The sequence below is a fragment of the Triticum dicoccoides genome, chromosome 2B, assembly GCF_002162155.2.
Source record: "Triticum dicoccoides isolate Atlit2015 ecotype Zavitan chromosome 2B, WEW_v2.0, whole genome shotgun sequence".
In the NCBI taxonomy this organism is placed as follows: domain Eukaryota; kingdom Viridiplantae; phylum Streptophyta; class Magnoliopsida; order Poales; family Poaceae; genus Triticum; species Triticum dicoccoides.
In genome coordinates, this window is record NC_041383.1 from 719,197,353 (window position 1) to 719,222,439 (window position 25,087).

Genomic DNA, 25,087 nt, shown 5'->3' on the forward strand with positions numbered 1-25,087 from the left:
CCTGAGCTTGATAGTTTCGAGTATCTCCATGTCTTTCGGGTCAAAGTTAGGTTAGCTCTATATACGAGCGGGCATTTTATTCTTTGGGAGCAAGCAAGAATCAATATATTCTCTCGCAATATTATCTCCTTCTTTCGCATGTCTTCCTATAATCCCCCTGCAGATGGCATGACTAGCTAGATTCAGAACAGTTGCCCATGTCTTCCTAATCCTCTGTAGATGGCATGACTAGCTAGGTTCAGAACAGTTGTTGTACCTGTCCGTCCGGTCATGAATCAACAATTACAATTGTTTTGACTTCTATATCAGTTCAGTCGCCTATGGTGTACTGCCGCTGCCATTTAAAGGTTTAAGCTGTCACGTGGATATAGGCTCCATTAGATTTTCTTTCATAGTAATGAAAATTTATTTGCCAAGCTGGCTGGCTGCACTTTGTGATGCTTTATGTATATACTTCCAGTTCAAGTCTGACGTATGCTTTATTCCTTATTTGATACTGCATTTGTTGTAAGCACCTTGCTGTTCTGAGTAATGGTTGATATCTTACATTTAGCCGAGAAGCTGAAAACTTATGAGTTGGAAAACCTTCTAGATATACCTAAAAAAACCTTGAAGATATCCTCTATTATACTGGACCGGCTGATTGACTGGAGATGGAGATGCAACAGTGACCTGCAATTCTTTCTTCTGTGGATGGTTCATTTTGAAATCTCTTTTATATCTGACAAGACACAAGAAACAACATATTTATCCTATCATCTACAGTGAGTGCTAAATTGCCCAGAAATTTTACTTGACTTCTGTTCAGCGTGATCTGAAAAATAGATAGCAAAAAAGACTACTGGGTATTACATTTAGATTAGTTTCATTTGGACAAATAAATGAGTAGAAGTCAATTATTTGTTTGCTTGATGTTTCACTTCTTTGATCTATTCATCATTCTCATTTTGTTTCATTGCTTACCATGTGTTTGGAATTTTTTTTCTAGCAGCGGCAAGCATGGTTAGGGCGAGCAACGAGGGTTCCTATAATGAGCATAACCATGCGTTCAAGTCGCCCAAGTTCTAAAGAGAGATCAGAAGTGCCAGCTACTGAAGCACCTTGGATCCACCAAGAGCTTGTTTGATTTCCTCTAGATGTGCCAAATGATTATATTGACAATTGTTTATGATGCAGTGTAATAATCTCAAAAGTATCGGTTACACACAAATAATATTCGGCCTCCCGTTGCAAAGCACGGACATATATATACGAGGATAATTATCGCTTCTGCACGCCCGCTCACCGTCGCGACACTTTTGCTAAAACCCCCTGTATTTCTCAGTAATACAACCCGCAGTCTTTTTTAAAGTGGATATAATCTGAGAAAACGTTTCGTTCTTACATAAAGGACCCTGCATTTTTTAGTACTCAACCCGCAGTCCTTTTAAACGCATTGGCTCCTTCCCTTCGGTGCGTGCTCTGCTCGATCTGTCCGGCCATGGTGCCCCCGTCCTTGCATGAGAGCGCCGCCAGAAAGCGAGGGGGACAAGCGGCCGAGGTGGCCATGCGGGATGTGCGAGCTCGTCTGCGGCTGCGCTGGTGCACTTCGCTAGAAACCCAAGGCCAGAGGCGTGCCCCGCGCGGTCAACGACGTGCACATCCTCTGGGAAGAGCCCGTGGTGGAGCGGAGGCCGTGACGGCGAGGCGGCCCCACCTCCCTCCGGCGGCGCTCCTCCTGGACTAGGCCCAACCCCCGCACCAACAGCTCCACCTCCTATCTCCTTCCCAACGGTCGACGCCCGGCACAGCCCGCCATACTCTCCGATTTGACGCCCGGCGAAGCCAGCCTCTCCCCGACCTCTGGACGGCGCTCCACGACGTACACGGCTCCTGGGCCCTCCCCTATGACATTGGAACTTCCAGTTGCGATGTCCATCTCCTTCTCAGGATCCAGCTGCCACCTGCACGGCTGCACGTCAACTGTTCGACAATTGACCCAACAGACAGGAGGTAACTTTCTGTTTTGTTTTTTTGTTCCTTTGGAGTTCCATCTAGCACTAATTTCATGTGAAAGTCTTCATTGATAGACTGCTCAAGTTTTGTACATTCCGATTGATTGTATTAGCCTAGAGAATAGAGAGAAAGGGGAGGAGATGTTGTTGTTGGCGCGATGCTGAACCATTGAAGCAACAGGACGATGAGCGTATCATGCAAGAGGAGATTCTCGTCACTGTCCTGTGGCTCAGCGCCCAGTACGGCCACGTCCTTGCATGCCTCTGCCTGGCTGATCCGGCGCAAGAGGGGACGCGGTGGAGCCCGCGGTGTACGCCGGTGCACGCATGGAGAAGGCGGTGATGCCAGGTAGCCGGAGCGAGATGTGAAGGCGGGCGCCGCGAAGGGGTCGACAGCGCCAATAGGAAGGTAGGGGCGGAGGTGTTGGATTCATGGGCACCGATGGCGATGGTGGACACACGGAGCAGATATAATGAATTAGTGTAACTGAAGCTGCTGTAGGAGGCGGCGGCTGCCACTTTAGAGCGCGATGGCAGTACACGGTGCAGTGGCGCACACATGGAGTTCCTCCGGTTCTTGCGCCAGTTAGACAAGATCAAGGTGTTTGCGTGCAGGCTGCCCCTCACTGCCGGCGCCGTGACCGTGCTCGCTGAAAACAGATGCGGAAAGTCCCTGGACACTCTCGTGTGATGCCTCTGCACTGCCTTTGAGGAGCACGGTGACTGCCCGAAGGACAACCCGTTCAGGGTGACCATGCGGGAGACCTCGATGGTGTAGTCCCTGCTGTTGGGGAGGACAGCCGAGGCACACCAGGTCAGGTCCACGATGCCAATGTACGCGGTGCAAGTGTGTGGTGTGCAGACAAACTGTGTGTGGTATGTTTACTGAACTTGTGATGACAGCTCTTTGGTTAGTACCTTCGTCCCTAGATTTTCACTCTAATCATCATTATATTTTGGACAGAGGATGTGTTTGCGAAATTGTTGTTGTTTTATTTTTTAAGTTATTCCATTAATTTTGCATCACATATATTAATTTATATGGCTCCAGCATATATGTTTATCACCAGACTGAAATTTGGTTCCATCTAGAAAAGAAAGCAGGGACAAGATGTACTTGGTGCAAGTGTGTGGTGCGCGGACAGACTGTGTGTGGCATGTTTACTGAACTTGTGATGACAGTTCTTCAGGTAGTACCTTCGTCCCTAGATTTTCACTCTAAACATCATTATATTTTGGACAAAAGATGTGTTTACGGCATTGTTGTTGTTTTATTTTTTGAAGCTATGCCATTAATATTGCATCATAGATATTAATTTGTAGGGCTCTAGCATATATGTTTATCACCAGGCTGAAATTTGTGGTTCAATCTAGAAAAGAAAACAGGGACAAGTATTGAACAGAGAGTAGAGAGGAGAACAACTAAGTCCAGGTACAGAAAAAGGAATGCAGCTGCAACGACTAATTTGATCCAAGCTGGCTCCTTCCCATGGCAAAGCTGTGATGTGGGATGGCGCCATGGCAGTAGTGACCCAGCCCTAAGCCACGATACAACTAGGGCACTCAATATGACCTCAGGTTTAATCTTCTTCCTCAATTCCACAGGTTACCACTGGTTAGTATTTGCTGGTTAACATATGGATTTTTTTTTAAAAATGGATTCATACCTTAGATGGTTGGAATTTGAATGTGCTTAGCTAGATTGATCATCTATGTCGTACTAGATTGGTCAGACCGCACACAGGCATGTTTATAGTCCTGAAGCATGTTGCTTTCTTCAAGTGATTGCGTTCAGAATAGTGAAATAATAATGTGTACTGCTGAATAAATGAATATGAGTATAGTCCTATTTGATATTTTATCTCTTCAAGCTATCGCAAGAGCTGCCACCTCTCTTAAGTTGATTGATGTAACCAGGTTAACATTATTAGCACACAAGCAGAAAACATCTCTAATATGCACATTCATTGTAAAAAAAGCCGTCAATATGCCAACTTATAATAAATGTTTGATCTGCTGGTATGGTAGTTGAGCTCATGTATAGGAGCAGAGGTCATGGGACTGAATAGAAGCGGAACTTATTAAAATTTACTAGCAAACTGCATGTCAGTTATCTGTCAGCAACATGTATTGGCCAATTAGTTAGTCAAGCATACTAGCAGGTAGCAGGGAAAGTGAAGGCTTAATGCAGGTGACTAACAAAATTTGGAAGTACTCACATACAGTCCAGTTGACCAATTTTGGTAGAAGCCAATGCACACTGGGTTTATAAATTTAAAATTTCCTCAGTGAATTAATAATGTGTACAAATGAATGTTGTCCAGTTTGACATTTCATATAGGTGGTGAAGGTATTTTGGAGGTAATTGACATAGTCCCAGTGAAGGGTGGGGGGCATCACGGTGATGATGGACAGTGGAATTGAGGCAGATCCTTGGCAAGATCGTAGGCAATGGTGCGATGTCATGTTGTTGTGAATGATGTAGGGCAAGGATGCAACATAACAAGATTTTGACCAGTGTTCATGTCTCATAACAAGATTTTTTCTTCTTATGTATAAGTATATCATGCATGCACATGGGATAACTCCTAATGCAACATAACAGTTAATTATGCAATTTCATAGAGCTTTCCCATGACAAAATTGCCGCAAACATGCAAACCGTAAACGTATATGCTCTGGATGAGAAAATTAACTAACCTTTGAATATGTTTTCTTTTTTCAAAAATAAAATTAGGTGCAAACATTCAAACATGTATACTCTACATGAAAAAAATACACACTTAAGTGTTTTTTTCTTTTTGCCACCAACATAGTCATATTTTGTGTACAGTGACCAAGGAAGATCATGTAAAAAACCAGACTGTTTTAGAAGATTAAATAAACTCACAATGACAAAAAAATGAATAAGGGATGACCTAAAATAATTCTTAGCCCCAGATTTCATCAATTTAAAATTGTAGCAGTTGGATAGGGTTTCAAGCTACATAAATTTTGGTCAAATGTCATTAAATGAAATTTTAATTATAAATCTGATTCTTATTTTGTACAACTATGGCTAGAAAACCGTTCAAAAAAATATATGTTAGAAAATCTACATTACCGGTAGAATTTTGGAATTAATTTTCATGGAGGATTAACACATAATATACATATTGTATAAGCTATCAATCAGTGTACAAAACACCGTGTGGCTTTTGTGACTAATATTGCTGCTATTAACTATTAGTAATTTAGATTGTAGGCTCCCGAGCATGCAAGTTAAGTTGTGAAATTAAGCTTTAGTAATATTGTATCTATTTATAATATTAGTACTTTCTATGCTGTCAAATTAGTGAATGTGTACCCGTTGCAACGCACGGGCATGTTTGCTAGTATTAGCTAAACCTGCTTCTGTTGTGTAGTTCGTCTAACCAAATTTGTAGGGACATAAAAACATAGATCGATATGCTATATTGTACTGACTACAAAAACAACATCAGCATGTCAGACTGTCATGATGATTCAATCCTCTCCCCATTTCTTTTGATTCAATCCCCAGAATCCTATTGTTGTTTGTGCATATTATCTATGCCCGTCGCCCATATTTTTTATTTTCATGTTCATTGATATGCAATATTGTACTGATTACAAAAACAGCATGAGCATGTCAGTGGAGTAGTATCATCATGAAACCTCGCCTTTTTCCTATTCTGTTCGATTACTTGCCCTGTTTCTGTGACAATGGCCTGTGATAGATATGATTAGGCACATATTGAGCGTCCAGTTTCATAAATATTGAGCATACGGTTTCAATTTCAACTTAAACATACAATCTGCTCTTTCTTCTTAAGATATAGAGGAGGGTAATCATATATTGTCTGTTTGGTATTTGCCTGTAGTTATAATTTCATAAAGGCTTGTGTTTGACCTTCTATTATATCAGGACATCTTGGTTCTAGATTTCATTCCAGAGATGTGCTAATATTTTATTTAGATGGGTTGTTTTAGGAAATGAGAAAAATGCATTCTCTGTTCTCCTTGTTTTTGTCATCTTCATTATTTATTGTTTGTTCATACGTGTAAAAAATTGTACCTCATACCTCAAGAATCACCGTGAGTTGCTTCCCTTTTTCTGTTTCCAAGTCATCTTTGCAACTTTAGGTGGTGCATGGGCACACGTTTTTTGGACAAGTGCATGAGAGAAAAGTTACATGTAGATAAGTTACAAATCTGCCATGAATTCTGTTGTCCTTGCAGACCTACATCAGGAAACTTTTGGTTACGTATATGCTTATTGTTTGTTCAGTTTCCATACTTCAGTTGCATTGGTTAGGTCAGTCCATGTGTGTAGGTCTGGATAGCATGAGCTTCTGTTGAGGGTACTTTGATCAGGTGGCACTGCAAATCTCAAATCACCACAAGTTTGTTCTTCACCTGTAGTCACAGTCACCTGGCCAGAACTTGAAAATTAAACCAGAGAGTAGTACTTTCTTAGGGAGCTAGCAAAATTATGTATAAAAGGAGATTTCTGAGATTTTAGTCCTAAACAATTTAAAGGTATTTTGTCTTTTAGGTTTCTCTATATCTGCTGCAAGGCTTGGATTGCCATATAAGCCGAATTCGGCAAGTAAGAAAGAAGAGTTATTCATTGATAGTGTCACGGTTTGATCCAGCTGGCTGGCAAGCTCCTCTGCCCTCCCTGAGCCCGGTGATGATTTCCACAGTCAGCCCTCCCCACACGATGGTGGGCGAAGAAGGTGCACGTCTCCGACGAGTTTGCCGTGCCTCCCTCTAGTTCGGTGCTGGTCGATGGTGAGGTGCCCACCAGTGAGTTTTTCTTTGGTTGTCTTTCTGTTACTGTGATTCAGTTTGTGATGTTCTGCTGCTCATCTAGGTTGATGATGGAGTCGTGATCTAAAGTTGGAGTGTGCCCTTTTGTCGGTGTCGTCATTCTCTCCTTGACAACCGTCGTTGTCAGGAGCCCAAGTAGCTTGGTTGGGTATCGAAGGCGCTGGTGGACCTAATAGGTCCTTCTCTTTCTCTCATAAAAAAGCCCGAGGTATCTATATTTTGTCTCTATTCCAGTAGTTCTATACTTTTTCTGCTAATTTCCGAATCCTGATGGGCATAAATAGGATTGTGTGTTTTTGGGTGATACACCTATACTCCTATAGTAATCAGGGACCGGTACTAACGGAAGATGAATAAAACCACTGTACGGAGAACAAAATAAGAAAGAGGTGGCCATTGAGTTGTCATGATATATCAAAATCATGATAAGTTATTTAGTTGTTCCTCCAATATAGCATCACATGTAAATGAATCTTAGTATATTGAAGTTCTGTTTTGACAAAGTTTGTACTGAAGTGGCACATATTTTCACTTAGTGCAGATCAGTCAAAACGACTACCTCAAACTGAAAGCACGACGGAGATTTTCCAAAAACCCAATGGTAAGTTATTTATTCTACCTAGAATTACCTTTGAGGATCAAGTGGAATCTTCTAATTTTAGATAAAATGTTAAACAGAAGCATGAATTTTACCTTTTTGAACAAAGGTTCACCAATCACCTGAAATCAAATATGTACATCTATTGTAGTGAAGTTAAATAAGTTTATGTAACTTAGATTTTTGTGCGGGTATGTAACTTAGTTTAAATATTGATTAACTAATACACACTACTTACGGTGGTCTTATTATTGAATGAGACATTTACAGAAATCTGTTAGGACCATGGGATCGACTAGGCTAGGGTTTCAGAGTAGATCGAACTATCTGCAGTCTGTCTATGATCTGTTTGTGTGTATACCTTAGCGTTCCGGCCATCGCTGGTTCGTCGATGAAGGTCTGCGCACGGGCCGCGACGGTCGGTGTATGGGTCAACGGTGAAGTGCGGCAGGGCGTTGTGGAGCTTCCCATCGCTGGCAGGCTTTCCTCGATCGATGAGGTTAGGGAGGTGGGTGACGGTTCTGTTTTGGCGTACCTGCCCTAGTGGCCCCCACCTCCCTCTTATAGCCGGCGCGACATGGGCCCACAACCCAGTTGGGTTGGGCTCCCCCAATCAGGGAGCGAGTCAAGGGTCTAATGGGCCTTTGGGCCCATTGGTGGAGAGATCAATACTAACATTCTCCCGCTTGATCTCATCTTTCAAATTTATAACTTTGTACTTTGAAATAACTCTTTTCAAAGTACTCATTTCATCACAGATTAATGCGTATGAGCTTCCCTATCGTCACGGTCAATCGCCGATGGACTTGACAGCTACAACACACCTCTCTGTTTTGAAATATATACATTAACTTTTGGGCCCTTTATTGTCCGGAAAACATAGACTATACCATGAACCCATGTCAACTGTGTGTCCTTTGAACGCACTGGGCGGTAAGCCTTCATTAAGCAGATCTGCAAATACTTGTCTGTTGCTTTCATGCTCCAAGCATTTCAACATAATTCTGGACTTTCTCCTTAACAACGTATAACTTTGTGTCAACGTGTTTGGCACCACACTTGACTCGTTGTCATAGGAGTGAATTACTTAATGGTTATTGCTGCTGTCAACCATTATCAACTCCGGGTACATGTTTCTTTGACCTTTTTTTGCCTGTCCCTTAGCCTCATATCATGTTGTACATTATCTTTACATCATATTAATGATAATTGATTCATTCTTTAGAGTTTTTCCACACAAAAACTCCAAGTGTGACAGTTAGCGACAATTGTGGATTTCGCTGTATATTTCACAAGTTCTATCTCTGTATTCACAACCTTTTGAGAGCACTTGCTCCTTTTAGCATGAGGCTGATATTTTTGACTCCATTCTAGTGATCTATATCTGGACTGGACATTGCCAAAACAACCTGGTTACGCGAACCGTGTCAGGGTAATGTTATACTTTTGCACTCATTAAGCTTCTAGCAGCTGAAACATATGGTACCATATTCATTTGGTCTATTTCATATTGACTTTTGGAACGCTAAAGTTCCCAAAATCATTACCCTTTACTATAAGAACAGGCATAGGTTTTCTCTCATGCATACTTTAGAAACTTTTCTTAGCATGCCCATGCGACACTCCTAATGCCCCTTTTATTCTTTTCTCGGTGAATCTCGATCCTTATAACGAGACACATTCTACCAAGAACATTCGTTTGAACTTTGAGGACAAGAACTTCTTTTCCTCCTGTAGTAGATTAACATCTCTACTAACAAGTAGAATGTTATCCGCATGTACAGGATTAGCAAATGAAATTCCCATTCTATAACTTTATACAAACACAATTGTCCTCTCATTTTCTTTAATCCAAAACAACATTTGATTGCTTTAGTCCATAAAAGACTTCTTCAGGCAGTATCCCTTGTCTTCTTTACTTCCATCTAATGTAACTCGGATCATAATATCTTTCATCTGATGTAACTCAGATCATGATGTGCTACCAACACTCATTGTAATCTAAGTGTAAAACGCGCAAAAACCTTTCGATTTAAGTCGTGCTTTACACCTTTACATATTTTCTTTGGAGTCACATTGTCCTTGTAGACTCTTTACAGCCTACTTATTTGGCTCCATTGGAAATTACTCATGTGTCCCAAACATCATAGGGATTCACCAATTCATTTCATCTCACATAGTCTCTTATCATTTAGATAAGCAGACACTTCTCAAAGCTCGATTGAGCTTTAAATGAGGTGGGATCACCCTCTAATTTTAATTTCTCCAACATAGACTTTATAGTCATCAGACATATCTAATTTTCTCACTCAGATACTGGTACTTCTTTCATATGGGGCTGTTGTTGCTCTGTTATTGCCAAGCGGCAATTAATTCTATAGTCTTTCATTGCCAAGAGGCAATAGCTTTTACAGGGTCCTATATCATAAGATCCATATTTGCTCATTCATCCTTTTATAGAGCCAACAACAGATGTTGTATAGGTCATACAACATGCTCCCCTAGATACAATCTATACAAGCCTTATGGTATACTCTATAGTCTTTTACTTTATCTAGGTAGCCAACAAAATAGCTCCCCCAGATTTCTTATTTTGGGTTTGCTCTGTCAAAACTTTCCTCATAAGAACCCTCTTCTACTTTTGAATCTCGTTCAGTATGAATATGCTATCTTCGAATCGGAAACTGTAAGATTCAAGGAATATATCTATCTCTTTACTTTAGGGGTATCGTTATTGTGTATCATTATTGTGACCATCGTACTCCCCCGACGATCACATTCATCATTTATAGATCAATTTAGATGAACCATGTGCACATTATGCAGGGGAGTTTCATCATTCACATTACTTTCTCCCCCTCGAAATGTGGCAAGAACTTTTTTGCCACAATTTCGAAAACCATTTAGAACTCTTGTGAATTGAGGAAACTTTGATTGTCTACTTCATGCGGAATAAAGTTATCCGTTAACTCATATGGGAGTACTTTCCTCATTCCATTAAAAAAACTCAACCGAGTTCTTTATCAATAGTACATTTGCAAGTCAAACATGCATATCATTCTTATCTTTTGGTTCGTCTATAACTTTTATTCTCTTTAGACTCATTGATTGCTTAATGACTATGACACTTAAAAGTGCACAGTCGATACTAGGATAGCATAAGGGCTACTCCATACTTTTCTTTCAAATTGGGATTCATTAAAAACATATGAGTCATCACATCTTTTTCCTGTCATACAGGATAATTCCTTTGCCAAAATTTATCCCACCATACGGGATTATTCCGACATAAATATTATGCCAACTTTACCCCGCCATGCGGGTATTATCATACTCATCTTTTCTCACTATGCAGGTAATTCTCTGGAAGGGATATGAATGCCAGAATTGGCTTCTTTGATTGCCTATTTAATCATCAAATTCAGAAATAAATCTGAATATTCTTTAATACACATGCATGCTTAATCCGACGTTGGTCAAATTAATCATGCATATCAATTATTGCATCTCATAGAAGATGAGAATTCTTTTCCATGGAGAGTACATGAAGACATTCGTCGAGCAAGACTCTCAATGATATATCTCTTTCTTGGATTAATATCCAGATTTGGCTTCTCTGAAGCCATTCTTTAGAGAGAATATACTCCATCACGTTATGACCTTTCTTGGTCATCTTTCGGGACACAAGTACCCAGCCTTTTGCTTTCATAAATGAAAGCATGGAAAACTTTCACTCTGAGAAAATTAACCAATAATCAACAATAATGAGCATAAAAATAACCCTACGCTGGTCTGGTTAAAGATATGCACACCTTTCTTTTATACTCTAAATCATTGTTAGGCAGAAATAGAATAAAACATCACCTTTTTACATTAATTCCACATCACCATTGGGCAGAAATGGAAATAACGCATATAACTCATAAATAATGTGATGATAAAATTTCTATTAAGCAACTTTGCTAAGAAAATAATCATCATTATCAATTTTATTGCAGCGGAAAACTAGCAATATACATTTCTTAATCTTTATCAAATTCTCTGAAAATTGGTCACTTTGATACAAAATTTATCAAAGATTTGAACTTTTAACTATAAGACTCATTGAATTATAATATTGTCATCATCAATGTTGGTCAGAAAATAACAATATCATAATTAAACTTTAATCAAATATCTTTGTATTGTCATAGCAGAAGCTATCTGAATCTGATTTCACCCACAAGTGAAAAAACTTCTCCCAAAAACTGTTCTTCCAACTAAAATTTTCCCGTTGGTTCCAATTTAATTGAAGGATAAAACTTTTACTTTGCAGCGAAACTTTACAATATTCCATTCATAAGAATTTTCTTTTTCTTTTAAAAGAGCACTTTTATTTATTTTGAAGTGGAAAACATGAATAAAAAATTCATGGACTTTATTCTTTTCAGAAACAAATTCTTTTACTTTTCCGTTTTTGAGACAAATTTTTATTGGACAATTTGAATAGAAAAACTGTATAAAATTTTCTCGAAAGACTGGGCAAAAGAAACAGATAAAATGAAAAACTACTGGCCGCGCCGTCCACGGCCCAGCGCGCTCGCGGCAGTGCCTCCCGGCCCATAGGGCCCAGAGGCGGGCGCTCCATAGCTGCGGCCTTGGTCCGATAGCCTTTCAGCCCAAAGGCCCAGAGGCGGGCGAGAGATGGCAGCCTGGTCACATGGCCAAGTGCCCCACTTTCTTTCGGCCCACTGGCCCGGGTCGGATCTAGGTTTTTGATCGTGGCCGTCCATCTAGATCGGACGGACCACCACACTTTCCGTCTGAAGAAAACCGAGACAGCTATCCCCTGACCCGAAGACCTAGTTCATTCTTTACCATCTTCCAGTGCTCTATGCCTGGATTCTCTTGATATCTACCGAGTACCCCGGTGATAAAGGCTAAGTTAGGGCGAGTGCACACTTGTGCATATTGTAAGCTGCCAATCGCTGAAGCATATGGTACTGCTTTCATTTGATCGATCTCGTACTGGTTCTTGGGACATTGAAATTTCCCAAAACTATCGCCCTTAACTATAGGAGCAGGTGTGGCTTTACTCGCATGCATATTATATACTTTTTAAGAACCTTTTCTAAATATGCTTTCTGCGATATTCCTAAGACTCCATTGTTTCTATCTCGGTGAATTTGTATGCCCAAGACATATGATGTTTCACTAAGATCTGTTATGTCAAAATTTGAGGATAAGAACTTCTTTGTTTCTTGTAGTAGACTAACATCACTGCTAGCAAGCAGAATATCATCCACATACTACAAGATTAGGAAAATATATTTCCCATTTCTAAACTTTGCATAAATGCAGTTATGCTCAATATTTTCTTTCAATCCAAAACTTTTAATCGTTTGATTAAACTTTAGATACCACTGTCTAGAGGCTTGACTTAATCCATAAATGGATTTCTTCAGGTGGCATCCCATATTTTCCTTGCCTTCCATGATAAAACCCTTGGGTTGTTTCATGTAGACATTTTCTTTTAAATCACCATTCATAAATGTCGTTTTAACATCCATTTGATGTAACTCTAAATCAAAATGTGCAACTAATGCCATTATGATTCTGAAGGAATCCTTACATGAGACTGGGGAAAAAGTCTCATTGTAGTCTATCCCTTCTCTTTGAGTAAATCCTTTTGCCACGAGTCGTGCTTTATACTTTTCTACATTCCCTTTAGAGTCATACTTAATTTTGTAGACCCATTTACAACCTACTGTTTTGGCTCCTTTAGGAATTTCCTCTAAGTCCCAAACATCTTTGGAACTCATCAATTTCATCTTGTCTTCCATTGCCTTCATCCACTTTGATGAATGAGGGCTTCTCATGGCTTCTTCATTTGAGGTGGGGTCTTTTTCCATATGAACCATTTATGTGTTATAAACTTTAAAGTCAATAGAAATAGCTGACTTTCTTGGTCTTGTAGACCTTCTAAGGGCCTCAGTTTCTGGCACATTGTGTGCCTCAACTTCTGGCACTTCTTCTAAAATGTGCTGCTGCATCTTCCTTTCATGCTCAACAACGGGTCCAGTCGGCTCCTGACGGACAGGTTCCGGGTCTATTCCCATAGTTATCAAGGGTGGAGTTGCAACTGGTAGTGAGAAAAATGGCTCCTGAATCATCGGATTAGGTGCATGCACCCTCTTCTCCTCAAGATCAATTTTTCGAGCTACCAAGCTCCCCCTCATCATTTCATCCTCTAAGGAGACTGCATGTCTCGTTTCTACAAATTTTGTATATATGTCTGGGTAATAGAAACGAAAACCCTTTGTGCGGTTGCGCCTTTCAACTACTCCATTTTGTTGAGCCTCGCCGGACATTGAATACTGGCTACTTTGCCAGTCTCCTGCAAGAACATCGCAAAAGGTCCACGGACTTGGCCATATGGAGTGTGCCGACCGTAGTACGCTCCCCCACGGTCGGACCTTACAATCTTTATTCTTTTATCATGCTGATTTTCAACTTCAGCTTTGAATATTTTAAATTTATTCGATGCTTCCGATCTTTCTTTGATTGGATAAATATAACCATAGCGAGAGTAATCATCTGTGAATGTTATGAATGAGTCATATCCATCCACACTTTTCACCGGAAATGGTCCACAAATGTCAGTGTGGATGATTCCTAGTGTGCATATGCTATGGATTGCACCTTTTTTTATTTGTTTTATATACTTCCCTTTAATGCAATCTATGCATTGTTCTAAGTTTGTGAATTCTAGCGGAGGAAGAAATTCACTTTTGACTAATCTGGCTATTCTCCCCTTGGAAATATGGCCCAAGCGACAGTGCCATAATTTCGATGAGTCGAATGTTCTCCTTCTTTTCTTTTGTTCTTTATTCGATGCGGAAACATGTTCATTCACATTGCATACAAAATGCACTTTTTCACGAAGTGATAACAAATAAAGCTCATCGTGTAGTAAAGCATCACTCACATAAGCATTATTATACCATATGGCACACTTGCCATGTCCAAAATAACATTCATAATTATCTTTGCCCAAACATGAAACGCTAATTAACTTTCTATTACATGAAGGAACATAAAGAACATCTCTAAGTAAAAGCTTGAATCCATCAGCTAACTCCAAGGAGATGTCGCCGACAGCTTCAACTTCCGCTTGAATTCCATTTGCTACTTCAATGCCTCTTTCTCTTCTTAGCGTAGTCCGGGTCGAATGGAATTCCTGTAAACAAATTGCAACATGAATAGTTGCTCCTGAGTCAATCCACCAAGTAGATTTCGAAAACTGTGTGTACAAGGATTCATTAACTAAGGAAACAATGTTGTTACCTTGCTTTGCCATTAAGGACTTCAGCCAATCAGGGCAGTCTTTCTTGTAATGCCCAGTCTTCTTACAATGGAGACAAGTGTCTTTGTCCACTCGGTAAGACTTCTACTGATGCTGATCTTGATAGGGAGCTTTTCCATGCTTTGAAGGAGAACTTTTGTTGTTTTGATTGTAATTCCTTTTCTTTTGATCCTTCACATAGTTGAGTGAACCACCATGTGAGGCTTTGAGTCTGTCCTCTTCTTGGACAGACATTGCTATTGTCTTTTCAATGTCCCATGTTCCAGGTGACATATTGTAGTTTACAACAAAAGTTTCAAACTCCTTTGGTAGTGAAGCCATGACCAGGTGGACCAAGAGCTTTGGTTTGATCTCCAGATCCTCATCGATGGGCTTTAGCTTTGCTGCCATATTGCTCATCCTGAGGATGTGCTCTCTTATTCCATAACTACCACCTGTGTAGTGTTCTGTCACCAGTTGTTTTAACACTTGGATGGCATATATCTTTGAAGAGCCAGTGAACTGGCTCTTTATCTTTGTAAGCAACTCCCCTGTGGAAGTGCATTATGCAATGGAGCACACAATGGTGCTCTCAATTTTATTCTTTATAAATGACATGCACTTTTTGTTTGCATTGACCCACTTTTGGTTTTCTATGATGTATGACATCTTCAAAGGAGCATAATCCCCCCTCTTTTTAGCCCACGCAACATCATCATTAGTGGCCTCTCTTACTGGATATGTAGGTCTGACCGGCTGTGGTTCATCCACAACCCAGTCCAGATCAGCACAAACAAATGCCAGTTCTACTTTCCTCCCCCACTCAGTGTGATTGTCACCTCTGAGTGTTGGAATATCTTTTAGGCAACTCATCAAGTGAAAGCCTTCTGAAATCACAATTTAAGTGACATCAGTATAACAATCATATGCATTAATCTAACGTTGGTCAAATTAAACATACAATTGTCTATGCAATTAAATATATATTACCGTTGGGTAAAATATTAGAAATAAATGCACCTTTAAATTTCAATAATAAAACATGATCATGTTATTAACAACGTTGGTCATAAAAAATAACATAATCATATTCATTTTAATAATCACTTTAACATGCTCTTAAAAACATAATTCTATCTAAACTTCTATTTTCTTTGTAAAAGAGCACTATTAATTATTTACGCAGCGTAAAAACATGAATAAAAATTCATGAACGTTTTAATCTTTATAGAAACTTTTCTTTCACCGAATAAAAAATCATAAACTTTATTATTTTCTTTATAAAAATTCATGAACATTTCCTTTTGGAAAAAATTTCTATTCTCTGAAAAAACAGAATTAGCTGCAGCAGAGCCCAGCGCGCGAGGCCCACATTGGAAAAAGCCGGCCAACGGCCTGGCCCGCGCTCCGCTAGCGGCTGTGGCCTCGGCCAGCGCCTGTGCCAGCGCCAACGCTGCCGGCCTCTTCATGGTTTGGCCTAAAAAGCCTGGCTGAGCTAGGTTTTAGATCGCAGCGTCCACTGTGATCGGACGAACCACCGCGGGTTTCGCTGGATCAAAACCAGCCCCGACCGATCCTTCCTAACCCTAGCCCCACTCTCGTTCTCTCTTCCTCGTCTCTCATTGCGGTCTCGCTGACGACGGAGAAAAAAGGGCTTCGCCACGGCTACCCGGCCCGGCTGGCGGGGGCGGCGGCGGAAGCCACTGCACCGCGCGCGCCTCCTCTCCCTTCCCCTTTTTTTCTTTCCTATTGCAGAGGGGCTGGCCGGTCCTTCGATCTGTCTCCGCGGCCGGGGCCCGAGGCCACCGGTGAGCTAGGTCTGGCCGCCGATGACGGCGACCTAAAGCCACCGCGCTGCGTGCGCGACCCTCTGTTTCACTTTCCCCTTTACTTTTCTTCATCCATCTCCACTGCAACAGACAGAGAGAGAGAGAGACACAGGAGAGCCTCCTCTTCTCCTCTGCGCCTGATGGACGACGACGATCCGTGGCGCCGTTGCCTCCCCTTTGCCGGTGACGCGTTTCCCTTAGCGGAAGCGCGCTGCCGTCGAACAGCGTGGCTGCGGTGCCGCCTTTGCCCTTTGCAGGGTAGGTTCTTTGTCCGACGCCTCGGCTTGCCGATGCACGTCCGGATCGAGAGGAACGGCGTGGCCATGATGGTGTCGCTCTTTGCCGGCGTGCCTAAAGCCCTCTCCGGTGAACTTTTTGTTGTTCTTTTTGTTTGCTTTTCTCTGCCCTGCTAGGGTTCTTTGGGGAGGGGAAAAACTTTTCTTTGATTTCTTTCTACCGAAAATCTGAGCCAAAACCTGTCTGATACCATTGATAGACCTTGGGATCGGTTAGGCCAGATCAATCCGGTAAACCTACCTTCTGCCTGTCCAGACGAGCTCGATCCAGTATCAGCCGTGGTGATGTGGTGACGGCGGTGATGTGGATAGAGAGATGGTGAGGAGGTGGTGCTTCCCGTGAGCACCATGCTAACCCTAGATCGGTAGGGCGTGTAGGTGGGGTTTGTGGCGGTGATGAACTTTGTTAGTCGTGCCCCGGCTCCCATCTCTGTTAAGATAACGTGGGTCAAAGGGGCCCACCAACCATAATGGGTTGGGCGCCCCCGGTCCGGGCGCATTGACCAAGTGCCTGGTAGGCCGTTGGGCCTGCACAGAGGAGATCAACCTAACAAAAGAAAAGAAAGAGAGCATTCGACTCATCGAAATTATGGCACAATCGCTTGGGCCATATTTCCAAGGGGAGAATAGAAAGATTAGACAAAAGTGAAATTCCTACATCGCCATCTCTCTATGCACATCGCCCCCGTCACCACATCACCATTGCCGGCGCTGGATCGAGCTCGTCTGGACAAGAAGAAGGTAGGTTTACCGGATTGATCTGGCCTAACCGATCCCAAGGTCTATCAATGGTATCTGACAGGTTTTGGCTCAGATTTTCGGTAGAAAGCAATCAAAGGAAAGTTTTTCTCCTCCCCAAAGAACCCTAGCAGGGCAGAGAAAAGCAAACAAAAAGAACAACAAAAAGTTCACCAGAGAGGGCTTTGGGCCCGCCGGGAAAGAGCGCCGCCGTCATGGCTGCGCCTGTTCCTCTTGATTCGGACGCGCATTGGCAAGCCGAGGCGTCGGACGAAGAACCTACCCTCCAAAGGACAAAGGGGGCACCGCAGCCATGCAGTTCGACGGCGGCGCGCTTCCGCTAAGGTAAACGCGTCACCGACGAAAGGGGAGGCAACGGCGCCACGGATCATCGTCGTCCATCAGGCGTAGAGGAGAAGAGGAGGCTCTCATGTCTCTCTCTGTCTATTGCAGTGGAGATGGATGAAGCAAAGTAAAGGAGAAAGTGAAACAAAGGGTCCCGCGCGCGGCGCGGTGGCTTCAGGTCGCCGTTGCCGGTGGCCAGGCCTAGCTCTCCGGTGGCCTCGGGCCCCGGCCGCGGAGACAGATCGGAGGACCGGCCAGCCCCTCTGCAACAGGAAAGAAAAAAGGAGGAAGGGAGAGGAGGCGCGCGCGGCGTGGTGGCTTCCGCCGCCTCCGGCGGCCGGGCCGGGTAGCCCAGGCGAAGCCCTTTTTCTCCACCGTCAGCGAGACCGTGACGAGAGACGAGGAGGAGAGAACGAGAATGGGGCTAGGGTTAGGGAGGATCGGTCGGGTCTGGTTTTGATCCAGCGAAACCCGCGGTGATTCGTCCGATCACAGTGGACGGCTGCAATCTAAAACCTAGCTCAGCCCAGGCTTTTTGGGCCGAACCAGGAAGAGGCCGACGCTGGCACAGGCGCTAGGCCGAGGACACAGCCGCTGGCGGCGCGCAGGCTAGGCCGTGGGCCTGCTTTTTTCGCTGCGGGCCACGCGCGTTGGGCTTTGCTATAGCTAATTCTGTTTTTTAGAGAATAGAATTTTTTTTCCAAAAAGAAATGTTCATGAATTTTTATAAAGAAAATAATAAAGTTCATGATTTTTTATTCGGTCAAAGAAAAGTTTCTGTAAATATTAAAAAGTTCATGAATTTTTATTCATGTTTTTACGCTGCGTAAATAATTAATAGTGCTCTTTTACAAAGAAAATAAAAGTTTAGATAGAATTATGTTTTTAAGAGCATGTTGAAGTGATTATTAAAATGAATATGATTATGTTATTTTTTATGACTAACCTTGTTAATAACATGATCATGTTTTATTATTGAAATTTAAAGGTGCATTTATTTCTAATATTTTAACCAACGATAATATAGATTTAATTGCATAGACAATTGTATGTTTAGTTTGACCAATGTTACATTAATGCATATGATTGTTATACTGATGTCACTTAAATTATGATTTCATGAGGCTTTCACTTGATGAGTTGCCTAAAAGATGTTCCAACATTCAGAGGTGGCAATCACACTGAATGGAGGAAGAAATTAGAACTGGCATTTGTTTGTGCTGATCTAGACTGGATTGTGGATGAACCACAGCCGGTCAGACCTACAGAGCCAGTAAGAGAGGCCACTGATGATGATGCTGCGTGGGCTAAGAAGAGGGGGGATTATGCTCCTTTGGAGATGTCATACATCATAGAAAACCAAAAGTGGGTCAATGCAAACAAAAAAATGCATGACATTTATAAAGAATACAATTGAGAGCACCATTGTGGGCTCCATTGCAGAGTGCACTTGCGTAGGGGAGTTTCTTACAAAGATAAAGAGCCAGTTAACTGGCTCTTCAAAGATATATGCCACTCAGGTGTTAAAATAACTGGTGACAGAACACTACACAGGTGGTAGTCATGGAATAAGAGAGCACATCCTCAGGATGAGCAATATGGCAGCAAAACTAAAGCCCATGGATGAGGATCTGGAGATCACAACCAAAGCTCCTGGTCCACCTGATCATGGCTTCACTGCCAAAGGAGTTTGAAACTTTTGTTGCAAACTACAGTATGTCACCTGGAACATGGGACATTGAAAAGACAATAACAATGTGTGTCCAAGAAGAGGACAGACTCAAAGCCTCACATGGTGGTTCACTCAACTATGTGAAGGATCAAAAGAAAAGGAATTACAATCAAAACAACAAAAGTTCTCCTTCAAAGCATGGAAAAACTCCCTATCAGCATCAGCATTAACAGAAGTCTTTCCCAGTGGACAAAGACACTTGTCTCCATTGTAAGAAGACTGGGCATTACAAGAAAGACTGCCCTGATTGGCTGAAGTCCTTAATGGCAAAGCAAGGTAACAACATTGTTTCCTTAGTTAATGAATCCTTGTACACACAATTTTCGAAATCTACTTGGTGGATTGACTCAGGAGCAATTGTTCATGTTGCAAATTGTTTATAGGGAGTCCATTCGACCCGGACTACGCTAAGAAGAGAAAGAGGCATTGAAGTAGCAAATGGAATTCAAGCGGAAGTTGAAGCTGTCGGCGACATCTCCTTGGAGTTAGCTGATGGATTCAAGCTTTTACTTAGAGATGTTCTTTATGTTCCTTCATGTAATAGAAACTTAATTAGCATTTCATGTTTGGACAAATATAATTATGAATGTTATTTTGGACATGGCAAGTGTGCCATATGGTATAATAATGCTTATGTGGGTGATGCTTTACTACACGATGAGCTTTATTTGTCATCACTTCCTGAAAAAGTGCATTCTGTATGCAACGTGAATGAACATGTTTCCGCGTCGAATAAAGTATAAAAGAAAATAAAAGGAACATTCGACTCATCGAAATTATGGCACTATTGCTTGGGCCATATTTCCAAGGGGAGAATAGAAAGATTAGTCAAAAGTGAAACTCTTCCTTCGCTAGAATTCTCAGACTTAGAACAATGCATAGATTGCATTAAAGGAAAGTATATAAAACAAATCAAAAAAGGTGCAATCCATAGCACAAGCACACTAGCTATGAATCATCCACACTGACATTTGTGGACCATTTCCAGTGAAAAGTGTGGATGGATATGACTCGTTCATAACATTCACAGATTATTACTCTCCTATGGTTATATTTATCCAATCAAAGAAAGATCGGAAGCGTTGGATAAATTTAAAATATTGAGAGCTGAAGTTGAAAATCAGCATGATAAAAGAATAAAGGTAGTAAGGTCCGGCCGTGGGGGAGAGTACTACGGTCGGCACACTCCATATGGCCAAGTCCCTGGACCTTTTGCGAATTTCTTGCAGGAGACTGGCATAGTAGCCCAGTATTCAATCCCGGGCGAGCCTCAGCAAAATGGAGTAGCTGAAAGGCGCAACCATACACTTATGGATATGGTGCGCAACATGATGAGTTATACCAACTTGCCATTAGGATTATGGATGGAGGCGCTTAAAACCGCCATTTACATTCTCAATAGAGTACCATGCAAGTCGGTGCCCAAAACACCGTACAAGCTATGGACAGGAAGGGTGCCCTCCCTACAACATTTCAGGGTGTGGGGGGTGCCCTGCTGAGGCCAAAATGTTTAATCCAAACATTGAAAAGTAGATCCCAAAATAGTGAGTCGCCACTTCATTGGCTATCCAGACAGATCAAAGGGTTTTCGTTTCTACTGCCCAGACAGATACTCAAAGTTTGTAGAAACGAGACATGCAGTCCTCTTAGTGGACGAAATGATGAGGGGGAGCTTGGTAGCTCGGAAAATTGATCTTGAGGAGAAGAGGGTTCATGCACCTAATCCGATGATCCAGGAGCCATTTTTCTCACTACCAGTTGCAACTCCACCCATGACAACTATGGGAGTAGACCCGGAACCTGTCCGTCAGGAGCCGGCTGAACCCGTTGTTGAGAATGAAAGGGAGGTGCAGCAGCAAATTTTAGAAGAAGTGCCAAAAGTTGAGGCACAGAATGTGCTAGAAACTGAGGTCCTTAGAAGGTCTTCAAGACCAAGAGAGTCAGCTATTTCTACTAACTTTAAAGTTTATAACACAGAAATGATTCATATGGAAAAAGATCCCACCTCATATGAAGAAGCCATGAGAAGCCCTCATTCATCAAAGTGGATGAAGGCAATGGAAGACGAGATGAAATCGATGAGTTCCAAAGATGTTTGGGACTTAGAGGAAATTCCTAAAGGAGCCAAAACAGTAGGCTGTAAATGGGTCTACAAAATTAAGTATGACTCTAAAGGGAATGTAGAAAAGTATAAAGCACGATTCGTGGCAAAAGGATTTACTCAAAGAGAAGGGATAGACTACAATGATACTTTTTCCCCAGTCTCATGTAAGGATTCCTTCAGAATCATAATGGCATTAGTTGCACATTTGATTTAGAGTTACATCAAATGGATGTTAAGACGGCATTTCTGAATGGTGGTTTAAAAGAAAAGGTCTACATGAAACAACCCAATGGTTTTATCATGGAAGGCAAGGAAAATATGGGATGCCGCCTGAAGAAATCCATTTATGGATTAAGACAAGCCTCTAGACAGTGGTATCTAAAGTTTAGTCAAACGATTAAAAGTTTTGGATTTAAAGTAAATATTGAGGATAACTGCATTTATGCAAAGTTTAAAAATGGGAAATATATTTTCCTAATCTTGTATGTGGATGATATTCTGCTTGCTAGCAGTGATGTTAGTCTACTACAAGAAACAAAGAAGTTCTTATCCTCGAATTTTGACATAACAGATCTTGGTGAAGCATCATATGTTTTGGGCATAGAAATTCACCGAGATAGAAACAATGGAGTCTTAGGACAATCGCAGAAAGCATATTTAGAAAATGTTCTTAAAATGTGTAATATGCATGCGAGTAAAGCCACACCTGCTCCTATAATTAAGGGCGATAGTTTTGGAAAATTCCAATGTCCCAAGAACCAGTACGGAATCGATCAAATGAAAGAAGTACCATATGCTTCGGCAGTTGGTAGCTAACAGTATGCACAAGTGTGCACTCGCCCTGACTTAGCCTTTATCACCGAGGTACTTGGTAGATATCAAGAGAATCCAGGCATAGAGCACTGGAAGATGGTAAAGAAATCATTGCGTTATGCGCAAGGCACGAAGGAATACATGTTAATATACAAGAGAAGTGATTCCCTAGAGATAAAAGGGTATTCAGACGCAGATTTTGCACGAGACAAAGATGATAGAAAATCCACGCCAGGATACGTATTCACCCTCGCTGGGGGAGCTATTTCATGGAAAAGCTCCAAACAGTCGATAGTTGCATCATCCACGATGTATGAAGAATTCATAGCATACTTCGAAGCCACGGGGCAGGCGATATGGCTAAAGAAATTTGTACCCGACTTGAATGTGGTAGATTGTATTCACAAACCACTAAAGATGTACTGTGACAACCAGCCCGTAGTATTCTATGCTCACAACAACAAGTCGAGTAATGGTGCCAAAACAATAGAGATAAGGTATTATGTTGTGAAAGATAAATCCAGGATCAAACTATAAGTCTCGAGCATATAAGGACAAAAGATATGCTTGCGGATCCGCTAACGAAAGGCTTACCACCCAATGTGTTCAAGGAACACTTAGCCGTCATGGGTTTAAGGGAAAGCCTTATGATTCCTGGATAGGCCCAAAAGGAACAGAATTTGTTTTTGAACAAAACGTATGTTATAGCTGAATGATTCTATCAGCAATTGAGCTGTGACGATGAAACATGCTCTCTGTACCAATATGTGATGAAACAAATAAACTAGAAAGTATAAGGTTAAAAGTGTTGAGAACAAGGGGGAGAATGTTAGGTTGATCTCCTTTGTGCAGGCCCAACGACCTGCCAGGCCCTTGGTCAATGCGCCCTAATCGGGGACGCCCAACCCATTATGGTTGGTGGGCCCCTATGACCCGCGCTATATTAACAGAGGTGGGGGTCGGGGCACGACTAAAGAAGTTCATCGCCGCCACAAACCCCACCTACACGCCCTACTGATATAGGGTTAGCGCGGTGCTCATGGGAAGCACCAACTCCTCGCCATCTCTCTGTTCACGTCCCCGCCGTCACCGCATCACCATGGCCGGCGCTGGATCGAGCTCGTCTGGACATGCAGAAGGTAGGTTTACCGGATTGATCTAGCCTAACCGATCCCAAGGTCTTTCATCATTCACAATAAAATCCGCTTAGACAAGCTTCGGGGTACTTGGCATCAAAGAGTTTCCTGTTTCTACTACCAGTTGCTACTTTGTGTTAGATGCTCATTAGCCATATAATGCTACTAGATCTGGTGTCTGACGGTGCTTTGTATTGCTTCGGTTTTAATTAAGTAAACTGGAGCATGGTATATGCCCTGTTCAAATAATAATGAAAAATGTTGTCATCTGTTCAAGTGATAATAGCCTCCCTTAGCTTTTATTTGTTTTGCTTGAAATTTCAACAACAAAGAGATTATGTTAGATCTTCTTTTTGGTGAGCGGGTGAGCTAATTTGGCAATTTTCCTCTTGATCTATGTAGAAATTGGATGCTTCAAAGGATTTGAGTGGAGTTTATTATAGGTGAGTGTGATAATCTGCAGTCTCACATGCATCATTAGCTTCCCTTATCCCGCAACAGGTATTCTTCATGTTTTGTATCTTGCCAGGTTCGATTATTTCTTGGCTTAGAGCAGCGGCGCAAGTAGAGAGAGATGCCAAGGTTACTCATGTGTCATGATAGATAGCTGTGCAGGAGCAGCTCGGGGACGAACCCAAGGTCTAAAATGCTGAATCTCCCAATAAAGTGACACTGTATATCTTAGGTTCACTCAACATCTTATACCTCAACCAGAATTCAGCTACTAGACACATCCAGTTAGTCCGAGAATAATTCTGAACCTTTACTATTTCTCTCTGCCGTGTGAACTGATAGATGCAGGATGACAAAGTTGTGAACTAAGCAGCAAAAGGACGGCAAGAGCCCGATGGCATCGTAGCTATCGCCCCCTTCAGCGTCCAGGAACCATGCAAAACGCCACTGTCAATGTGAGCGGCGAGGAGCGAATGGGCGGCTACATCATGCACCATGGCATGACGATCAGATCGGCGATGTGATCGTTGCACTGGTTAATGCCAACGATCAGTTCATTTTTGTCGATTGTCATGTGGGATTCTATGTCCATCTTTTTCTGGAATTCTGTTTTTTTGATTCAAAATATTTAAGAACTTGTGAAATTTGGTATCTTTTGTAAGCAAATGTCAGTGTCAAAACGTCTTTTGTATATTTCAATTAATTATCAGCAGGTTGCCAACAAACTTATATTATGGTGTTGTTCTAAACCTAGAAACTTTTGATGCTTTATGTTACATATCATATGAAATGCATCAATGGAATGTACTGAATTATCACTATTTTGTTACTGGGTTGGATATGATCCACCTGGCCGGCCAGCCCTAGGGAAAGGAAAAGGGGAGGGCAAGTC

General features: G+C 41.9%; 1 long non-coding RNA gene across 1 annotated transcript; it reads left to right on the forward strand.

Moving 5' to 3' along the window:
* Window positions 1-1,469: 1,469 nt before the first annotated feature.
* LOC119365840 lies at window positions 1,470-24,861 on the forward strand. Its single transcript, XR_005175775.1, has 8 exons — window positions 1,470-1,992; window positions 3,087-3,572; window positions 6,550-6,788; window positions 6,871-7,035; window positions 7,369-7,428; window positions 24,145-24,185; window positions 24,272-24,381; window positions 24,538-24,861. It is a non-coding gene; the product is annotated as an uncharacterized LOC119365840 (long non-coding RNA).
* Window positions 24,862-25,087: the final 226 nt, after the last annotated feature.